This window comes from Elephantulus edwardii, unplaced genomic scaffold (genome assembly GCF_000299155.1).
Source record: "Elephantulus edwardii isolate Elephantulus edwardi_28Jun2011 unplaced genomic scaffold, EleEdw1.0 scaffold00032, whole genome shotgun sequence".
In the NCBI taxonomy this organism is placed as follows: domain Eukaryota; kingdom Metazoa; phylum Chordata; class Mammalia; order Macroscelidea; family Macroscelididae; genus Elephantulus; species Elephantulus edwardii.
The window spans coordinates 22,119,864-22,127,478 of NW_006399782.1; the positions used below are offsets into that span (position 1 = coordinate 22,119,864).

The window sequence follows — 7,615 nt, forward strand, 5'->3', positions numbered from 1 at the left end:
AACAACAACAACAACAACATCTTGCTTTAGTTTTGTGTACTGTGTGATATACTCTGCTTCTTCCTTATCATTGCTGTGGTAAGTTTTTCTTGTCTGAAGCCCTAGTAGATCCTGAGTCTGATGACCTTGCCTGGGAAGCTCAGTGGAGGAGGGGAGAGCAGCTTGTCCTTCCTGAATATCTCTGTGGCCCCCTCAGTTGGGGAGCTCACCATTCCAGTAGGGAAGGGAAGGGCAACTTACCCTGCCTGGTACAGTTTGCTGGAGCTGCAGGTGGAGGAGGGGGTATAGGGGAGTGTTGTGTTTGTGTCATTCATTGCTTCTGTTCCTTCCTCTCTGGTACTGCAGCCAAATTCTCCATGACACTTCAGAACCCACCAGGAAAGAAACTAATTCTACATCTGTTTTAGGGCTGCTGGGAACATTGCCCTGGCTTAGGAGCACACAACAGGGGGTTTGAGGAGAACTTGCCCTACTGCTGTTCTTTCCCTTCTGCTCCTGCCACAGGAAAGACCTCTGGGTGAGGGAGTCCCCTGAGAAGGAAAGTTGTTCTGTTCTGTCCCAGGACTGCTTGGCATTTCTCCCTGTGGAAGTTCACCTGAAGGAGAGCACACCTTACTTCTGTTCCTTCTTCTCTGGTCCCAAAGCGGCAAAGCTCTCTGTGGCTACAGAGTCCTCTGGGAAGGGAACTTGCTCTGGTTCTAGCCAGTTTTTGAGGAGGGTATGGAACTTCCTCACCAGAAGGCTTGTTGCAGTCTCTTCTCCTGAAGTCTATTGTCCTCCTTGGTCTGCAGAGTGGCCTGGTCAGGTTCCCCAACTCTTTTTACTACTCTCTCTGGCAGTTCTGAAGGAAGGACCTGTCTCTGATCGATCTTCTACTCCAGGACCATATTCCTGTGGCTGCTGAATGCTGGAGCCAAGGCACACAGTTGGCACAGCAGGATAATGTCCCAGTCCAGGGTGATATCTTGGTTGGATCCTGAGTATGGTGTTTCCAAAGCTGAGGAGAGTGTAAAAGTGGTGGTTCTGCAACTGCGTGGCTGGCTGCTTCCCTCCCTCAATGTGATAAGATTCTAGGAAAGGCTGGCAGAAGTCCGAGGGTAGTGATTTGGGATCAAGGTGAGGTCTGGGATTAGAGTGTTATCAACGGAATAAGAGGGCTGCTGGGAAAGATGGTGGCTGAGTAAGATGGCCACTGGAGATCCAAAAGGTGGTTCTATGGCTGCTGTGCTGGCTGCCCACCCCAAGGCCACAGCTTCTACGCAAGGCTGGCAGAAGTTCGAGGGTTGCTTGCTTTTTCCTTGGAGACTCTCATCTCAATTCCTTGGACCAGGAGCCTACCTTATTTCTTACCTGTCTGTGTAGCTATGTGCTTCAACTTGCTGGCCTCTCTCACGATATATCATTGTCCTTGAGTTGCAATAATCCTTTAATGAGTTTCTGGGGCTGTAAATCCCATGAAAGAAGATTGTCCATCTTTTTCCCCTTGAGGCCAATGTTGGAGAGACTTGGCCTTTAGGATAGCACCTCAACTCAATTCCCTGTAGACTATTACTCCCCCGCCTCCAACACACACAGGTAGCAACAATGTCAGTCTAGAGACTAAGGTGTGCCTGAACCAGGCCTTGGTCTTTGCAATTACTTGCTGTGCATCAGAGAGCTGGACAATGACTAAAGATGACAGAAGAATTGACACCTTTGCAGTATGATGCTGAAGAAGAGTCTTGAAAACACCATGAACTGCAAAAAAAACCAAAATAGGTATGTCTTGGAGAGGGTGAAACCAAGTTTCTCCCTAGAGGCTAAGATTTTTTTTTCAGCAAAATAATTTTATTTTCTAATACACAGTACACATATACATACGTCTAATGTGCTTATTTTACACATCTACTCACAAATGACTGCCATATTTTGTAAATTACAGCTATTTTGATATAAGAATGTACCAGGTGGTCTTCTCTGAGATGTGAAAAATTACTTTTGACAGCATTCTGAACGTAAAGCATCTGTCACAGCAGAATTCACTTACATTAGTTTTATCAATGGAAAGCTTTGAAAAGTTACTACATTTGCATCTAATTTTTCCAGATGAAAAGAATGCAGTAGTTTAAGCTTGTATTCCAGAGAAATTAGATTAGTTTTTCTGATTATGGAACCACATGTCCATATCTGTTGGAATTGTACAGGTAGATTCACATGGTGGTGGTAAAGCATCCACAATGGCTTTGGCAGCATCAGGGTCACACTTGAAGGGGCTCTCAGACACTGTTGTGTTCATGCAACTGATTCCTTTCCCATCTGTCTTTTTAGTCACCAGTGCTTTCTAATGGTCATGAGTACTTTTAATAATATCAGTTGCAAAATACTTATCTTTAAATTCTGCATTGAAAGCAAACTGGTTCTCTGGTTTTCCATCAGGAACCTTGTACCTTCTAAACCAATCCACGGTGGCTTCCAGGTAGCCAGGCTTTAGCCGTTTGACATCATTAATATCATTATAATTGGCTGCATCAGGATCATCCACATTAATGGCAATGACTTTCCAGTCAGTTTCCCCTTCATCAATCATAGCCAGTATGCCCAAAACTTTCGCACTGATTATTTCACCTCTTGCACACACCTTGCTTCCAATTTCACTCACGTCAATTGGATCATTGTCACCACAACAGCCAGTGTGTTTGTCATTGTGTCCTGGGTCTTCCCAAGTCTGAGGAATGGCACCATAGTTCCAGATGTATCCTTTATAAGGGAACAAATTTGCAACATAACGAAGTTTTCCTTTATTCACATCTTGCTTACTTGGGTTTAAAGGGTCCTTGGTAGCAATCTCCATTTTTGCATTAGACCAACGTGGTACTTCAACTACCACGTGGAACACATCCTTATCTGCATAAACTGGAATATCATGAAATGGAGATATGTATTGTCCTTTTTCATTTTTGAGGAAGACTCGGTACTCGAGCGTGAAGGGTGCAGCACGTTCCTCCAGAGGCTAAGATTTTTAAGTTCTCACATACTTTGAGCATGCAGCCAGAAGGGACCAGTCCTTAGAGAAGGACATCATGTTTGGAAGGGTAGAGGGACAGCATAGAAGAGGAAGACCCTAGATGATATGGATTGATATAGTAACTGGGGTAATGGGGGCTGGTGTGTCAGAATCAGTGAGACTGGCTTAGGACAGGGTAGGCTTCAGAGCTATTGTACATAGGGTCATTATGAGTTGCAGGTGACTCAACAGCACTTAACACCACCACCACCACCACAATATATGTATATGTATTTGTTGTTGCGTACTTTCAATTTGGAACCAACCCATAGTTGACCTCCCCCTAGTAGCAGCAACCCAGAAATCAACAATATCACCTCAACAAGAAAAAGTCAACAACCCAATCACAGAAACAAATGCTGGTGAGGTTGTAGAGGCTGTCTGACAGTTTCTCAAAAAGCTTGATATAGAAATACCATTTGACCCAGCAATTCTACTAATAGGGATATACCCTAAAGAAACCAGAGCCATGACTCAAACAGATGTATGCACACCCTTATTTATTGCTGCAATATTCACAATAGCAAAGCGATGAAAGCAACTCAAGTGTCCATCAATAAACGGATGGATAGAAACACTATGGTACATTCACACAATATTATGCAGCACTGAAAAACAATGAACATGTAAAAACATTACACAACATGGGAAAGCCTGGAGAACATTATGCTGAGCGAAATATCTCAGCCACAAAAGGACAAATACTGTATAACTGCTATTATAAAATAGGACAGACATGGAAAGGTGGTTGGGGAGAGAATGGGGAAAGAGTGGATAGATAATGAACACTGCATTAGAACAGATGAGAACTGCCCAAAAGGAACATATGATTATGCATTATATGTATGAGAACAATCTGGAATGAGGGGGTGCATTGCCTGGAGGGCTGGAAGAAGAGAAGGTAAAGAGGGGACCAAAATGTGCAACAACAGAAAAAAAAAGAACTAAACAGCTATGTTGCATTGGGAAAATCTGTGGTCTAGGTTTTCTTTAAAGTACTAAAAAGCAAAAATGACAGTTTAAAGACTAAGGTACAATTGACACAAGCAATGGTATTTTCGGTTGCTTTATATGCACATGTAAGTTGCAATGAATAAAAAGACTGAATAGTTGATACTTTTAAATTGTGGTATTGGCAAAAATGTATTGAATATTCTAGACATGTCAAAAGGACAAATCTGTTTTAGAACTAGGATGCTTTTTGGAGGCAAGGATGGTGAAACTTTATCTCATATACTTTGAGTATGTTGCCAAGAGGTGCCAAACCTTGGGAAAATATATCATGTTAGGAAAAGTAAAGAGTCAGTGAAAGACAGGGTGATCCTCAACAAGATGGATTGGTACAGTAACTGCAACAATGGAATTGAGCATGGGAGAGGTTGTGAACAGGCTCTGTTTTGATCATGTGTTCACATTCACAGGGTAACTATGAGTTATAGTAGCCTTGAGAACACTTTACAACATCTTAAGTCACTAAATGCCTTATTTACCAATTGGAGGGTCCCTGAGACTACATCCCCAAGACAATATTTAAACTTTACAAGGAAAAAAGAATTCTTGGTTAGGATTTGTACATCAGTTAATAAATTAATATTAAAAAAACTAATGATCTCACATTTTACCAAAGAGACATTTCTTTCTACTTAAAGAAAATACCAGAAAAATATTAATGTGTATTTTTAAAAATTTTAAAATAATTTTTAATTGAGTTTTAATGAAAGTTTATGGAGAACGTGGATTTCCATTCATTCATTGTTGCACATTTTTCTCCCTGCCCACTCCTCCCTCTTCCAGTTCACTTTTCTCTTTGAAAAGAAAAAAAAAATTTTTTCATTCTTATATAATCCCCTTGTTCCCCTCCCCTCCCAGGTGCACTTTACCATGCAGCTCTTATTCTGGACTCTTGTAATTCAAATAATACCTAATCATATATCCCTTTTAAACAGTTATATCCCTCACCTGTCTCAATGCAGCATACATTATTTATCCTCACTTTTCTTAGTTTTCCCCCAAACCTGATGTCAGTCCTTTTTTATAAAACAGTGGCATTATGCAGTATTTGTCCTTTTGTGGCTGAGATATTTCACTCAGCATAATGTCCTCCAGAGTCACTCATTTTGTATAATATTTCATGAGTTCCTTGTTTTTCAATGCTGCATAGTATTCCATTGTGTGAATATACTACAACTTCTCTATCCATTCGTTTGCTGATGGACACTTGGGTTGTTTCCAACTCTTAGCTATTGTGAACAAAGCAGCAATAAACATTAACGTGTATTTTTAATGGTGGACCAACGAAAATCTTAAATTCTCTTTGAATCATCAAAACTATGTGTCAAAACCCTAAGGCAAGCCACCAGCTGCTGTGCAGAAGGATGGGCAATCTCCTCCAATGCGATTACTGCCTCTGAAAACCCGCCAGGTCAGGTACAGGTCAGTTTCAGCTCACTGGTACACAACAACGTGTCAGAGATAGCTTAACATTACCTAACAAGAGCAACTGTAAGTTAAATTATGGAGAAAAGGAGTATCTTTAAAAAAAAAAAACAAACACACAACTAACCAAACAACAATAAACTCACAAAACACCCCCGTCCCCAAAATTCTCCCCCTATGTATGATACCTTGGTATTCATGTACTGTAGTTTTTGAAAAATCATGAATACTCTATAAATAACCTTTATTAACCCCAATAATGTTTTAAACCAGAATATCTTGTTTTCTGACAATGGAAGCGATTTCCTACAGTGACTTGTAGATACAAATTACTATACAATTGTATGGTGGTGCCACTAGCATTACTGTTCTGTCTTAGTTTTTTGGTCTTTCTCTTCTGAACCTTTGATTTGGGTGTGCCAAGGCCATTCAGAGGTTAATTAGCACGTCATTTGCCAAGAAACAAGAGTAGAAAGTTTTCAAGATTGTTAGCGTCATAGTTTATACAGAATATTAAAGGTCTTCTGTTTCATTGTCGCTTTTAAAACTGCTGTACAAAAGGTATAGTTACTGTTTCACTGTACATCTTTCCTCATTTCAAGGTCAGTTTACTCTCTACACAGGCTCAAATAATCCACCGTGTGCTGGGCCCTCTGTGAACCTCTGGAAGTTCCCTGGCTGCCCATGGTGATCTCATATCTGGGTCGTTTCCAAAGACGGAGTGTGCAACCGTCTGAATATCGTTAGCTACCAAAAGGTTTAAACATGAGGCGAAACCACAAAAAGGGAACTGTGACCATGTTTCCAAGGCCCCCAAATTCGTCTTGGAGTTGGAGGTCTTTCAATCTATGACCTATGGCCCCCACAATTCCAGATTCCAGGTGTCTAGGAACCCAACGTGGAATTTCAAACCTCATCTCCCCCATTGTTCCTTCTAGAGCATTTTTGAAGTCAGTCATCTGTGAGTTGATGAAGGATGACAGGCTATCAGGAGACCACAATGTACAAAAGAGTGCATCGTCAGCCCAACAACGATCTGCTAATAAAGACAGGCAGAGGTTTCTGGATTTGCACCTTTCCCCACAACTTCTTCGACGGACATCATCCTGTTTTCTGGCTCCCTGAACTAAGAGCTATTCTTTGATCATTGCCCAAAGTCTTCCGTGCCCTCTCCTGCTCGTTTTTTCCACTTCTAAACTCCTACTGAAAGAAGCAGAAAGCAGAACAGAACACATGATACAAAGAAGTTTCTTAAAACACCTTTTCTAGATTCTCAAGGCGTCCCCTTTAAGGAATCAAGCCCACCTCTTTCCCAGTCACCTACTGGCTTTCCTTCCTGCCCATCACTCTACCTTTAAGAATATTTCCTGTTACTTCAACCCAACTTGCACACCTCCGCCCCCCGGCCCTCCTCATTGGGCCGCCCGAGGCCGGTTGACTACCCGGTTTTTTCTTCACCTCCTCCCGCCCTCTAGCCTAGCACAACGGCGTTCTGGCCTGTGATTTGCTAACATGGAAGCCTCCCAGGGACTGGATTGGTGGACGGACAGCAGGGGCGGGAGCGGGGCGCACCCAGGGTAGGCTGTTCGCGTGCTGAGCGGTGGCCACGGGAGGGGCCCGGAGGGGCGGGGAGGGGTGGGGGGAAAGTTGAGGCCGCGCTGCCTCCGGGTCTCCGGCCTTGAGGGCTCTGGCTCGCAGCGGCGGTGGCCGCAGGAAGAGGCGGCGGGGGCGGGGGGAGAGGAGGGCCTGGGCCCGCGCTCCCCCAGCCCCAGAGCAGGCGGCAGCCGCGGAGGGAGAGATTCGCCTGGGCGTCCAGACACCCTTGCCTTCCCCGCCTGGGATCATGACCCAGGCGGGGGTCGCCGCCGCCGCTGCCGCTGCTGCCGCCGCCGCGGCTGAGACTGCGCCGCCTGCGGAGTCTATCCTTTTTGGGACTCGTTCAGCTCTCTGAAGTGAGAAGAAAACATAGCATATAGACCATCTTCTGGCAGAATATGGTAGATCTGGATCAGAAACGGGAGGCGTTGGAAGCCAGGAGTCAAAAGTGAAGAATCAGCAAGCCCTTGGGTGTCTGTCACTATAATCATGCCAGAAATGACTGAGAATGAGACTCCTACAAAAAAGCAGCACCGAAAG

At 43.7% G+C, this 7,615-nt stretch overlaps 1 pseudogene; it reads right to left on the reverse strand.

The window, feature by feature from the left end:
• Positions 1-2,131: 2,131 nt before the first annotated feature.
• The window catches only part of LOC102853826, a 97,900-nt pseudogene continuing 92,416 nt past the window's right edge, over positions 2,132-7,615 (reverse strand).